Source organism: Miscanthus floridulus, chromosome 18 (genome assembly GCF_019320115.1).
Source record: "Miscanthus floridulus cultivar M001 chromosome 18, ASM1932011v1, whole genome shotgun sequence".
NCBI lineage: Eukaryota > Viridiplantae > Streptophyta > Magnoliopsida > Poales > Poaceae > Miscanthus > Miscanthus floridulus.
In genome coordinates this window covers 81,235,612-81,249,196 of record NC_089597.1, presented here as the reverse complement: position 1 = coordinate 81,249,196, position 13,585 = coordinate 81,235,612, and the positions used below count along the sequence as shown (strand labels likewise).

At 49.6% G+C, this 13,585-nt stretch overlaps 1 pseudogene; it reads left to right on the top strand.

Annotated features, from left to right (window-relative positions):
* Positions 1-638: 638 nt before the first annotated feature.
* Positions 639-13,585, top strand: part of LOC136520599 (ABC transporter G family member 36-like) — a 32,809-nt pseudogene continuing 19,862 nt past the window's right edge.

The following is a 13,585-nucleotide window of genomic DNA, read 5'->3' as shown; positions in this document are numbered from 1 at the left end:
TGTCATTAAAGGGATTGTATCCCCGTGATTCGGAGGATTTGACAATATCTCCTTTTCTTTTCATAGAATAGATTAATTAATAATTAATTCAAAAATCTAAAAAAATCAAAGGATCAAATTTGTTTAAGGTATTAGTTAAGTAAAGAGGGTACCTTAACATTGTCCAAGTTTATATATGGACCCATTAGAACCAAAAAAAGAAACGTCTAAAGACTCAAGGAACATGCATTTCAGTCCATCGAGGCACGTGTTAATGTTGGTTGCCTTGCTAACGGGACGATGGTGACCCCAGCCACCCCATCTCTCTCTAGGCTCTACTTCCTCAGTCCTATAATACAGTGTATTCTAGGAATTTTAGGATAAATTAAGAGAGAACCTAAAAGACACATATATCCTCATTTTATTTTCTAATCGGACGCTATCATCAACATGGTGATTGGTTGATAAATAGAAAGTATTCAATACAAAACTGATTTTTGTCCTGTATAATGCATTATATTTGAGAACAAATTTTAAATATTAGAATATACTATATTACAGGACGGGAGGGAGTATATAAACTTACTGATCAGCTAGCCTTTGCTCTCGCTAACCAGCTGCCTATCTACCACCACATCATCGTATACATCCGGCCGGCGATGGACCCGTCCGGGGAGATCCGGAAAGTGTCTAGCATGCGGCGGGACAGTGGCGGCTCCGTGTGGCGGAGCAGCGGAAACGGCATCTTCTCGCGCTCGTCGAGAAGAGACATGGACGACGAGGAGGAGGCACTGCGCTGGGCCACGTTAGAAAAACTGCCGACACGCGACCGCGTACGCCGTGCCATCATTTTCCCGCCGCTCCCAGCTGGAGACGACGCGGGGACGGGGCAGGGGCTCGTCGACGTGGACGTGGTCAGCCTGGGCCCCGGCGAGCGGCGCGCGCTGCTGGAGCGGCTCGTGCGCGCCGCCGACGAGGACCACGAGCGCTTCCTTGTGAAGCTCAGAGAGCGCCTGGACAGGTACGACGACGTTCATTCCTTTTCCGTCCTTGGCTGTTGAGTTGTTGTTGCTGTAGATGATTGTGGGGGTATGACATGGCCGCACCATTGTAGGTGGCTCAACCCACAAAATCAAGACGTGCACGGCGCTGCTCGGCGTGCACCGTAAGACATTGTATAATACTAAATATGCTATTTTACTTGTAACCCTACCCCTCCAGAGTATATAAGGAGAGGCAGGGGTCCTCTACTCGACATTATGTACTCAATACAATACACCAAAGACACAGGACATGGGGTATTACGTCGATCAGACGGCCCGAACCTGTCTAAATCATTGTCTCTGCACCTTGTGTCACCATCTGGTTCCTGATCTCGCTCACCTCCACCGATAAATCTACCATCGCGAGATACCCCTCGGTGGACTGTCGAGCATCTTTTATCGACAGTTGGCGCATCAGGTAGAGGTGTGCGCTTGATCCATGGCGAGCCAAATGGACCTCAAATCAACAACGCGTTCTCGTCGTCAATCTCGTGGAGATCCATGCCGGTCTACGACGATGATTCATCACTTCTACACCAGCCCCTGCGACAGCAGATCCGATCTCGGAACCACCTCCGAGGTCGTCTTCACCAACAACTCACCGTCCACCAGGTGCTCGCCGTCAACGCCAACCAGATAACACCATACGTCGCCGACCAGACGCTCCGTCAAAAGCTAAGTCACGCTTTAATATTTTCCTAAATATTCTCCAGTCTCCATATATCGCCGCAATGTTTCTCCGAACTGTTTTCTCCATATTTGCTCTCCAAACGATTTTCCGAACCCTTGAACAATCCTGTTGATGTTTAGACGTCTCCAGAGATGACCCTGTCTCCTGCTCCTTCCTACACGTGCTACGGGCTCCGCGCTCTACGTTATGGGTGGTCGACAGCGGCTCCTTGGTCACGCTTGTTCCTCCTACACGTGCACGGACTCCGCGCTCAACGTTATGGACTATGGGCTAGCTAGGGCTGGAGACTTAGCTACACACTAACTGTTCGGACGGTTTATATTAAACATAAATATATTTTCACGCCAACTGATCATCGAACTGCATAAGCCGTTTTATCATCATTGCTGATTTTTCTTCGGAGTTTATTTATTTGTGCATCATGTACTACTCGTTCTACATATTTGTATTGCAGGATCATCGTCCAGGTGCTCGGACTTCTCCACCGATCAACTGGTCGGACCGCTTGGTTCATGGACTCCATCGCCGACCAGTTGATCGGACTGTTCGTCGGTCATTTCTACTCAATGTTCACTTCACCGCCGACCAGTTGATCAGACTGTTTTCCGCTTGTGCTTCATCGTCAGCTAGGCCGGTTACTTCTCAGCGCTCGGATTCTTCGTGCTTGAGGACTAAGTGGGCACACTTCACCGTACGGACGTCGTCAGCTACGTCGGTGCTCGGACCTCGCCACCTACGCCGAGGACTCCTCGGTGCTCAGACATCGCCGCCTATGCCAGGGACTCCTCGGTGCTCGAACGTCGCCGCCTACGCTGGGGACTCCTCGGTGCTCGGTCATCGCCAGCGACGCCGGGGACTCCTCGCTCCTCCGTGCTCGGACATCGCCGCCTACGCCGGGACTCCTCGGTGCTCGGACGTCGCCGCCTACGCCGGGGACTCCTCGCTCCTCGGTGCTCGGTCATCGCCAGCGACGCCGGGGACTCCTCGCTCCTCGATGCTCGAACATCGCCGCCTACACCGGGGACTCCTCGTTCCTCGGTGCTCGGACATCACCAGACATCGGGGACTCCTCGCTCCTCGGTGCTCGACTCCTCGGTGCTCGGTCATCGCCAGCGACGCCGGAGACTCCTCGCTCCTCGGTGCTCTATCATCGCCAGCGACGCCGGAGACTCCTTGCTCCTCGGTGCTCGAACATCGCCGCCTATGCCGGGGACTCCTCGGTGCTCAGACATCGTCGCCTATGCCAGGAACTCCTCGTTCCTCGGTGCTTGGTCATCGCCAGCGATGCTGGGGACTCCTCGCTCCTCGATGTTTGGACATCGCCGTCTACACCGGAGACTCCTCGTTCCTCGGTGCTCGGACATCACCAGCGACGCCGGGGACTCCTCGCTCCTCGGTTCTCGGTCATTGCCAGCGACGCTGGGGACTCCTCGCTCCTCGGTGCTCGGTCATCGCCAGCGACGCCGGGGACTCCTTGCTCCTTGGTGCTCGGGCATCACCAGCTTCGTCGGGGTCTCCTCGGTGCTCGGACATCGCCGCCTACGTCGGGGACTCCTTGGTGCTCGGTCATCATCAATGACTTCGGGGACTCCTCGCTCCTCAATGCTCGGACCTCGCCGCCTATGCCGGGGACTCCTCGCTCCTCGGTGCTCGGTCATCGCCAGCGACGCCAGGGACTCCTCACTCCTCAATGCTCGGTCATCGCCAGCAACGTCGGGGACTCCTCGCTCCTCGTTGCTCGGACATCGCCGCCTACGCCAGGGACTCCTCGCTCCTCGTTGCTCGGTCATCGCCGCCTACGCCAGGGACTCCTCGCTCCTCGGTGCTCGGTCATCGCCAGCGACGCTGCCGGGGACTCCTCACTCCTCGGTGCTTGGACATCGCCAGCGACATCGTAGACTCCTCGCTCCTCGGTGCTCGGTCATCACCAGCGACGCCGGGGACTCCTCGCTCCTTAGTGCTCGGTCATCGCCAGCGATGCCGGGGACTCCTCGCTCCTCGGTGCTCGGTCATTGTCAACGACGCTGGGGACTCCTCGCTCCTCGGTGCTTGGACATCGCCGCCTATGCCGGGGACTCCTCGCTCCTCGGTGCTCGGTCATCGCCGGAGACGCTGGGGACTCCTCGCTCCTCGGTGCTCGGACATCGCTAGCTACGCCGGGGACTCCTCGATGCTCGGATCTTGCTACGTCTCGTCAGTGTGCTATCAAGCTGCTCCATGCTGTTCGGATCAGGGTGCTGATCTTGGGCAGCACGTCTGGGGTCTTGATACGCGCATGTCAGACGACATCGGCAAGCTTTTAGACTTCTTTGACCCTGCTACAAGATTCATTCTTCATCTTCCAGCAGGCTCGGGGACTAAGTGGACACACTTCACCTTATGGTGAATGTGCTTGTTCTCATCTCGAGACTACGCTCAGGGACTGGCTACCTGCTCGGCTGATTTTCTACTTTATGACCCTGGCACCACATGACTATGTCACCTACTGTCAGGCTCGGGGACTAGCTGTGGGGGTATGGACCCAAGACATGGGCCGCACTATCGGAGGTGGCCCAACCCACAAGATCAAGGCGTGCACGGCGCTGCTCGGCGTGCACCGCAAGACATTGTATAGTATCAAATAGGCTACTTTACTTATAACCCTACCCCTCCAGAGTATATAAGGAGAGGCAGGGGTCCTCTACTCGACATCATGTACTCAATACAATACACCAAAGACACATGACGTAGGGTATTACGTCGATCAGACGACCCGAACCCGTCTAAATCGCTGTCTCTGCACCTTATGTCACCATTTGGTTCCTAATCTCGCTCACCTTCACCGACAAATCTATCATCGCGGAATACCCCTCGGTGGACTGCCGAGCATCTTTTATCGACAATGATAGATTCTGAGTTGTTTGTGTTGTAGGTTTGGAATTGACATGCCGAAGATCGAGGTGTGTTTCGAGCACCTGAACGTGGAGGCGGAGGTGCGCGTCGGCAGCTCACCAACACGCTGGAGGAAGCAGCCACTGCGCTGCACCTACTGCGCAGCAGAAAGCGGGCGTTGCCCATCCTCCATGACGTGAGTATACAGCAGAAGATTCATCGGTTTATCTTTTTAATCAATTACAATTTTTTTACACTTACACAATTAATTAATTGATAGATAGATATTTCTGTGTTCTATCTATCACTACTGGATTCAGGCGCTTTGCCGAGTGCCTGCGACACTCGGCAAAGCCATAAATACACTCGGCAAAGGCTTTACCGAGTGCTGCACTCGGCAAAAGCCACTCGGGGAAAAAATAGCCGGCAAAGCAGCCTTTGCTGAGAGCCATTTGTCGGGCACTCGGCAAAGCTTTTGCCGAGTGCCGAGACAGCACTCGGCAAAGAAAACGAGCCGTCACGGCGTAGGAAACGGTGACGGCGGCTTTGCTGAGTGCCAACCCGGATGACACTTGGCAAAGTTTTTTATTTTTTTTAAATTCTTTGTCGAGTGCCGCCCGGGCTAGCACTCAGCAAAAGTTTTTTATTTTTATTTTTTTAAAAATTCTTTGCTGAGCGCCGCCCGGGATGGCACTCGGCAAAGTTTTTTATTTTTTTTAATTTCTTTGCCGAGCGCCGGACGGGTGGCTCTCGACAAAGTTTTTTATTTTTTTAAAAAAATTCTTTGCCGAGTGCTGGATGGGTGGCACTTGGCAAAGTTTTTTTAAAACAATTCTTTGTCGAGTGCCATGGTCATGGCACTCGGCAAAGCTGGGAAACGGGTTGGCGTCCATTTTCCAGCTTTGCCGAGTGCAGTGACCATTGCACTCGGCAAACTGACCAAAACCAGTTTTTTTATTCATTTTTTACATTCCATCACGACAAAAATAAATTATCACATATATCTCACATCCATCCAAACATACATCACATATTTATCACATACATCGCATACATCACATTCATCACAATATATCACATATATCACATACATCAATCCAAACATCTATCACATATATCACAATTATCCAAATATACCACTAGTGCATGACAAGTATATCAGAAATCCATCACCAAGTGAACAACAAATGCAAATACAACTAATGCTACTCATCACCAAGGTGGAAATTGAGTGCCTGGTGAAGGAAAAGCTGGATCAGTCGGAGGTGCATGAGCTGGATTATTTGAACCCTCCGACTGAGGCTGCACAAAGGAGAAGAGATTGCATGCGTTAGACAAGATTACTTGGATAGCTAATCTAGGTCATACAAGCAAAGCACGAGCAAAAACTCACAGGAGTAGCTGCAGCTGCAGGAGTCGGAGGTGGAGCGAACAGCCCAGGTGGCACAGCTAGACCCGTATGTTGCCCAAGAGTCTGCATGAACTGCATCATTTCTGCCATCCTCTGCGCCTGGGCCTCTCACGCGGCCCGCTCGGACTGCAGCTGGGCCGCCAGGTTCTGACGTTGCCTTCCTTCTTCTTCCAGCCAGGGCTGCAATATTTCACTCCAATGTTTCAGTAATGCAAAGTTAATTAAGGTGTGTAAAGATCAATGTACGACGAGTAAAACAGGAATAACCTCGAGTGCATCAACCCGTTGCTGTGAAGCGCTTGGCTATGGCCGTATGGCCGGGCTTGCGCTCGTGCTTTGTGCTCGGATCTGGGAGAGAGAGGGAGTAGAGGTCGAGTTGATGACGCCGTCACCAAGCCAGTACCGCCCATGCTTCTTGCCTCCACCTACGCTCATGACGATCTCTGCATCAAAGTCCTCGGTGCTTGGGTCGTACTCTGGCCCATGGACCGACCTTGCTGCCGACGTGTACTCACTGATGCGAGTGTGGACGCTCGGGTTGGTGTACGCCTCAGGCGGGTCCTCCGGGTTGTAGGAGACATCGGACGTCGCCTTGCCCTTGTGGGACATACACCATGCCTAGAAGTCGGAGCATTGCTGGCCACCATGTGCCTCCGACTATGAGAAAGACAACAAGATGATTAGAAATCAGGCATAATTGAGCATCAGAATAGATAAATGAATTCGTGTACCCATAATTGTTTGTATTCGAACATGCTCAGGGACATAGCCTCGAACCATCGCTGGAAGAAGCCACTCAATCCATATGTGGTAGTCATGACTCTTCATCCCGTTGACTCACAGAGTTGATAAGTTCACTCCCCTCTTTAGATTCGCTGCATACCCATCAGGGAACATTAGCGTCTTGATCCATTCAAGCACTTCCCTCCTTTGTTTGCTGGTCAAGACAAAATCGGCCTGAGGCCTTCTCCAATTCTTGCCGCCTCTAGGAGGCTGTATATCTTGATTTGGTCTATCGCATAACGTTGCCAGGTCCACTCTAGCCTTAGGGTTGTCCTTAGACTTTTTAGTGTCCATGAGTGTTGCCCAAAGTGCCTCGGTGATATTCTTTTCAGTGTGTATTACATCAATGTTATGTGGCAGAAGAAGGTCATCAAAATAGGGGAGCCTCGTCAAGCCCGACTTATGAGTCCACATGTTGCTCACCATATCCCACAAAACCACCTTCTTGATTGGCCACGAGAGCATCTATCTGAGCATGAACCTCGGCACCAGTCATCATCCGCAGTGTAGGGTCTGACACTACAACACCTTTCGTTAAGTTCTTGATGTCTTGTCTGAATTGATGGTCAAGAGAGAGGAATTGACGATGTTTGTTGAACGACAAATACTTGCCACCCTTCTGCAACCAAATAAACCTCAGACCTTCCTTGCATATTGGGCATGGGAACTTCCTGTGAACACACCAGGTGCAAAATAACCCATACGCCAAGAAGTCATGCAGGGAGCCAAGGAGTAGTGGTACCAAACATGCATTTTGAAGCTTGTCTTTGTAGCTCAGTCGTATGTCCATACCCCTTCCTCCCAAGCACGGACCAATTCATCGATCACAGGCTCTATGAACACTCCCATATTACTCCCTGGGTGTCCAGGAATAATCAACGACAAGAATACGTTCTGTCGTTGAAAGGAGACGTCGGGGGGAAGATTGAGGGGGATAACGAACACGAGCCAACAAGTGTATGGGGCCGACATCAGTCCATAAGGATTGAACCCATCTGTTGCCAGTGCAACACGTACATTACAAGCCTCATCGGCTTTCTCACGATGTTTGTCGTCAAAGCAGGTCCATGCTTCACCATTGGATGGATGTACCATCTTGCCAACATTGTATCGTTTGCCCTTTTTATGCCATGTCATCTGTTTCACGGATTCCTCGATCATGTATAGCCGTTGGATCCTTGGTAGGAACGGAAGGTGCCATAGGATTTTCACGAGGATCGTAAGCTGCCTCTTCTGGCCATCACTAGAGTCTACCTCTAGGCACCTAGAGGATTTACACTTTGGACAGTACTTTGCATCCTTGTGTTCTTTCCTAAATAGGACGCAGCCATTCGGACAAGCATGTATCTGCTCATACGGCATCTTAAGTGCACGAAGGAGTTTCTGTGACTCGTACAAGCTCTTTGGCAGAACGTGGCCCACCGGAAGCAGGGTGCCAATCACAGCCAACATCTTATCGAAGCCTTCTCGACTCAGGTTTAACTCGGACTTCAACCCCATTACGCGTCCAATGACATCCAGTTGAGAAACCGTTGTCCGATCATGAAGGGGTTTTTGTGCCGAGTCCATCATGTCGTAGAATGCCTGTGCGGCTGTCTCCATCTCCTCCTCACATCCTTCAGCAAACTGTGCTTGGTGAGTGTCATCTAACATGTCTGCTACCCCCGCATCAGCATCATAAGCCTCGACGCATGGTCTCACCACCTCCTCACTCATACGATGGGCTTCACCATGGTGGACCCACCGAGTATAGTCCGGCGTAAATCCATTCTTCAAAAGATGTTTACCCATGTTGTCCTTGTTTACCCTTTTCCTATTTGCACATTTGCTGCAGGGACATAAAACTAGACTTGGGGATTTAGCTGCCTTGCCAAATACACGGTTCAAGAAAGCATTGGTCTTGTTCATCCATTCATTGGTGTAATCACTCTGACTTCTTCGGCCCGTGTACATCCACTGACGGTCATCCATCCTCTAACATATATATCACCGAGCAAAGTAACCATCAATTGCATCTACATGGTGTTCCTACTGTCTAATAGGTGAGGATAGGTCCTAATCCCACCCGTTGATGCGTAGATGAGGTTAGTCTCCATGGTCTACTCCTATCCGAGACAGAATTTCGGCAGCACCTCCCCGCTGTTCTCTAGATACACGTCTTGCTAGGGAGAGTGTGTATCCAGAGAACAACAGGGAGGTGATACTGAAACTCTATCTCGTATCGGAACAGACCATGAAAACTAACCCATCTAAGCATCCGCGGGCTGTCCAAAAAAACGTGGACAATCCAAAACAGATACGGTCGTAGATATGCAAAGATCTGCATACCTCCAACCGTATCTCTTTCGAACGGGAGACGCCTAACTGGGTTACGCAATCTACGACCATGATACGGAAAGAGGGGTTATACCTAGGGTGGTGGTGGAGTCAGGCTAGCGGGGCCATGGCGGGTCGGTGCAGTGGCGAGGCGAAACGGTGCAGGCAGACCCACAGCGGTGAGGAAGACGATCGGGGTCACCGAGATACTCCGGCTCGGCTACGATGGCTCTTCTCTGCAAAAAAAGAACAAAATACTATCTCAGTTCAAAATTTTGACAGAACCTCCCCTGCACGGCGAGGTATCCAAAACCTACAAAAAACATATGGCACGATGGCCGACAACCACATATACATATGCATTCAATTCAACATATCATTTCCAAGTCACATTCATCCACCACCACCACCGCCGCCACCGCCACTCTACTCTTCTACTACTACAACCACCACCACCACCGCCACTCTACTATTCTACTACTACTACAACCACCACCACCACCACCTATTACTACTACTACCACCACAACCACCTACTGTACTACTACTACCACCACCACAACCACCTACTACTACTACTCTACCGAACTCTACTTCTACTAAAACATACTACCACTGCTACTCTACTACTCACCTATGGTGTCGGGGCTGGGAGGGCGTCGGGGTCAGCCAAGGCATGCCGGGGACGGGGAGAGGATGGCCGCGGCGGTCAGGGGCACACCAAGGACGGCCGGGGTCGCGCCGAGAGGGTCGGGGCACGGGCCGCAGGGTTGGAGCGGCGGGCGTCGACGGGCCACGGTGTCCGGGGCGGCCGGCGGAGGCGCACCGGTGTGGGCGGGCCGGCGGGCGAAGGCGGTGGGGGCACGCCAGTAGGGGCGCACCGCTGTGCGCGGGCGGCAGAGCGACGGGGGCGCGTCGGTGGGGTGGGGCGGGCGGGGGCGCGTCGACGGGGCAGGGCGGGCGAAGGCGGTGGGGGCACGCCGGCAGGGGCGCGCCAAACCTTCTCAAAATTTTATCACATCCTCCACATACGATATCATGACATCTCGACAAGTTTCATGATTTTCGGACTTCGTTTGCATTTTATAGAATTTAAAAACAATTCGTTCGCAAGTTCGTGGTCATGTTTCGTGAACAAGATGTTCGAAATTTCGGGTCCGTTCCTGAATACGGCCTCACACTACACTCAATACCATGAATATCATTTTTTGAATCATTAAATTCCATTATTCGATGCACGTGCGGTTCAAATTTGCATTTTCCGAAAAAATTCAATTAAATGAAATAAATTAACTAAATATAGCAAAAAGCCATAAAAATGTACCAGATTTTAACATGGAGTCTCATGTACTGTAGGAGGACTCGAGAAAAATTTTGGAGTTGAAAAGTGGGAAAAAAATAGTTTGCCGTTTTTCTTTGTCGAGTGTCAGGGTCTGGCACTCGGCAAAGAAGTGGTTTGCCGAGTGCCTACCCGCTGGCACTCGGCAAACCTGGACGGCAGGCGGCGGCCGTTACCTGACGCCGCTTTTTGCCGAGCGCCAGGGTTTGCCGAGGGCCTGACACTCAACAAAAAGGGCCTTTGCCGAATATATATCGTTTTGCCGAGTGCCTGACTTTTAGCCCTCGGCAAAGAAAGTTGCACTCGGCAAAGGTCCTGTTTCCATAGTGTATCTAGTTCTTGGCAAGGATTATTCTTTACTTAATTTTTCCGTTACTAATAGCTCTGTCGTGTGTTAATTAATTTCCCAAAAAAAATGCATGGGCATGGTATATAGGATGACTTTGCTGTTAGGCCCACCCGGATCAGGCAAGACCACCTTGCTGCTGGCACTGGCCGGAAGGCTCGACAATGACCTCAAGGTTTCTGCCAGAGTGTCCTACAACGGGCATGGCATGGAGGAATTTGTGCCTCAGAGGACGGCTGCGTACATCAGCCAACACGACCTCCATATCGCAGAGATGACAGTGAGGGAGACGCTCGCCTTCTCCGCACGCTGCCAGGGTGTTGGCTCCCGCTTTGGTAATAATACTTCACTTGTGCCTCTTGCATAGACATGCATTCTATATATATGCAGGATTTAATTTGGGCCTCTGATGAGATATGCTTATATTTTGTTAATAATCCAGATATGCTTATGGAGCTGTCGAGGCGGGAGAAGGCGGCTAATATTAAGCCTGATGCTGATATCGATGCATTCATGAAGGCAAGATCATGCAGACCCATGAAACACATGCTAAGCACGTTCTCGATAAAAAGATCACGCAGACCCAAAAAAAAGTCTATAAATGTCTTTTTTTCTCTAGGAATTGAGAGAAATTAAAAATAATCTAATAATAAAATAGGAAGTAGTTTCTTGATATCGGTTTCAATTTATGAGATCCGAACAGGTCCTAAGATTTGATTTAATTTCTATTTCTATTCACTCTCAATCCAAGGCCTAGGATAACCCTATGTGATTGATTGACATTATCAGGCGTCTGCAGTGGGAGGCCATGAGGCCAATGTGGTCACTGACTATATTCTCAAGGTACATGCATCTTCTGGCTTTTTTTATTTTATTTTTTGCTGTCCAGAGAGTATGAACCTGCTACATGTATTTTTCCTAGCTGGCCATGTATTTTTCCTTCATGAGTAGCAAGATAAAGTTATAACTTACAATCCATAAATACATATTTCATTAAGAGCAAGAGGAAGTTACAAGTTACGATCCATGATACTAGAAAGTCTAGGCTTATACCAAGAATACAAATCGGAAGGCCTGACATAGCTAAACCACCCTTGGGAGATGCATGAGCCACGCAAACAGCTGAACATTTGTGTTCAGATAACTTCCCTTGACCTGACGACACAATTCACTTCTATGTAGATACTAGGACTGGAGTTGTGTGCAGACACAATGGTTGGAGATGAGATGCTCAGGGTCATATCCGGAGGACAGCGAAAGCGTGTTACAACTGGTAAAAATATACACTAAACCCATTCAGCTCAAGAACATAATTATTTGGCTTAACTACTGCATGCTGAGCAGTGTTGTGAATAATTTTAATCCTCATTTGAATATACAATTACCTTGTAGGTGAGATGCTGGTCGGGCCAGCCAGGGCACTTTTCATGGATGAAATCTCCACTGGGCTTGATACCTCCACTACGTTCCAGATTGTGAACTCGCTCAGGCAATCCATCCATGTCCTTGGTGGCACAGCCGTTATCTCCCTTCTGCAACCGGGACCTGAGACGTTCAACTTATTCGATGATATCATCCTGCTCTCAGATGGCCAAGTTGTGTACCAAGGTCCCCGAGAGGATGTGATCGAATTCTTTCAGTCTATGGGGTTCAGATGCCCTCAGAGGAAGGGTGTAGCTGACTTCTTGCAAGAAGTACATAGAAACATTATTTTTATTACACATGTATCATTTAATTTGCAACCTCATATTTAATTAATTACATGTCTCCATCGGTTGGATTCTTGTATAGGTGACTTCAAAGAAATATCAGAAACAGTACTGGGCATGGCCAGACAAGCCCTGTAGGTTTGTTCCAGCCAAGGAATTCGCAACTGCTCTCAAGTTATTCCACACTGGGAGAGCTTTAGCCAAGGATCTCGCCATGCCATTCAACAGGAGCAAGAGCCATCCAGCTGCACTGACCACCACCAGGACCAGGTACGGTGTGAGTGGCATGGAGTTGCTGAAGGCGAACATAGACAGGGAGATCCTTCTCATGAAGAGGAATTCTTTCATTTACGTGTTCAGAACATTCCAGGTAACTATGTATATATATAGCGATTAGTAGTTGCATGAAATGTCTTTTTTTTACCACTGTATAATCTAATCCATGAGGAAAAAAAACAACTGATTGACTCGGTGGTGACTTACTTGCATTGTTGTTCTGGCTCTGCAGTTGACACTAATGTCAATCATCCTAATGACCGTATTCTTCCGCACAAACATGAAGCACGATTCCGTGGCAAGTGGGGGCATCTACATGGGCACTATGTTCTTTGGTATCCTTATGATCATCTACAATGGCTTCTCTGAACTTGCGCTCACTGTCTTCAGGCTACCTGTTTTCTTCAAACAGAGAGACCTTCTTTTCTATCCAGCATGGGCGTATACGATACCCTCATGGATCCTTAAGATCCCAATCAGCTTTATGGAGGTTTCTGGATATGTTTTCTTGACATACTATGTCATTGGGATTGACCCAAATGTAGGAAGGTGAGCTATATTGGAAAATTTATATGTTACGTTATTTAGCAACTTTTTTTTTAATTTCCGTATGCTGTGTGAATGTTCTAACATCATAAGTTTCCATCAGGTTCTTCAAACAGTATCTCATAATGTTGGCAATTAACCAAGTGGCAGCGTCACTCTTTCGATTCATTGGAGGAGCAGCAAGGAAAATAATCGTTGCAAATGTCTCTGCAATGCTCGTTATGATGGCTGCCATAATCTTAAACGGTTTCATTATAATAAGAGGTAACAACTCA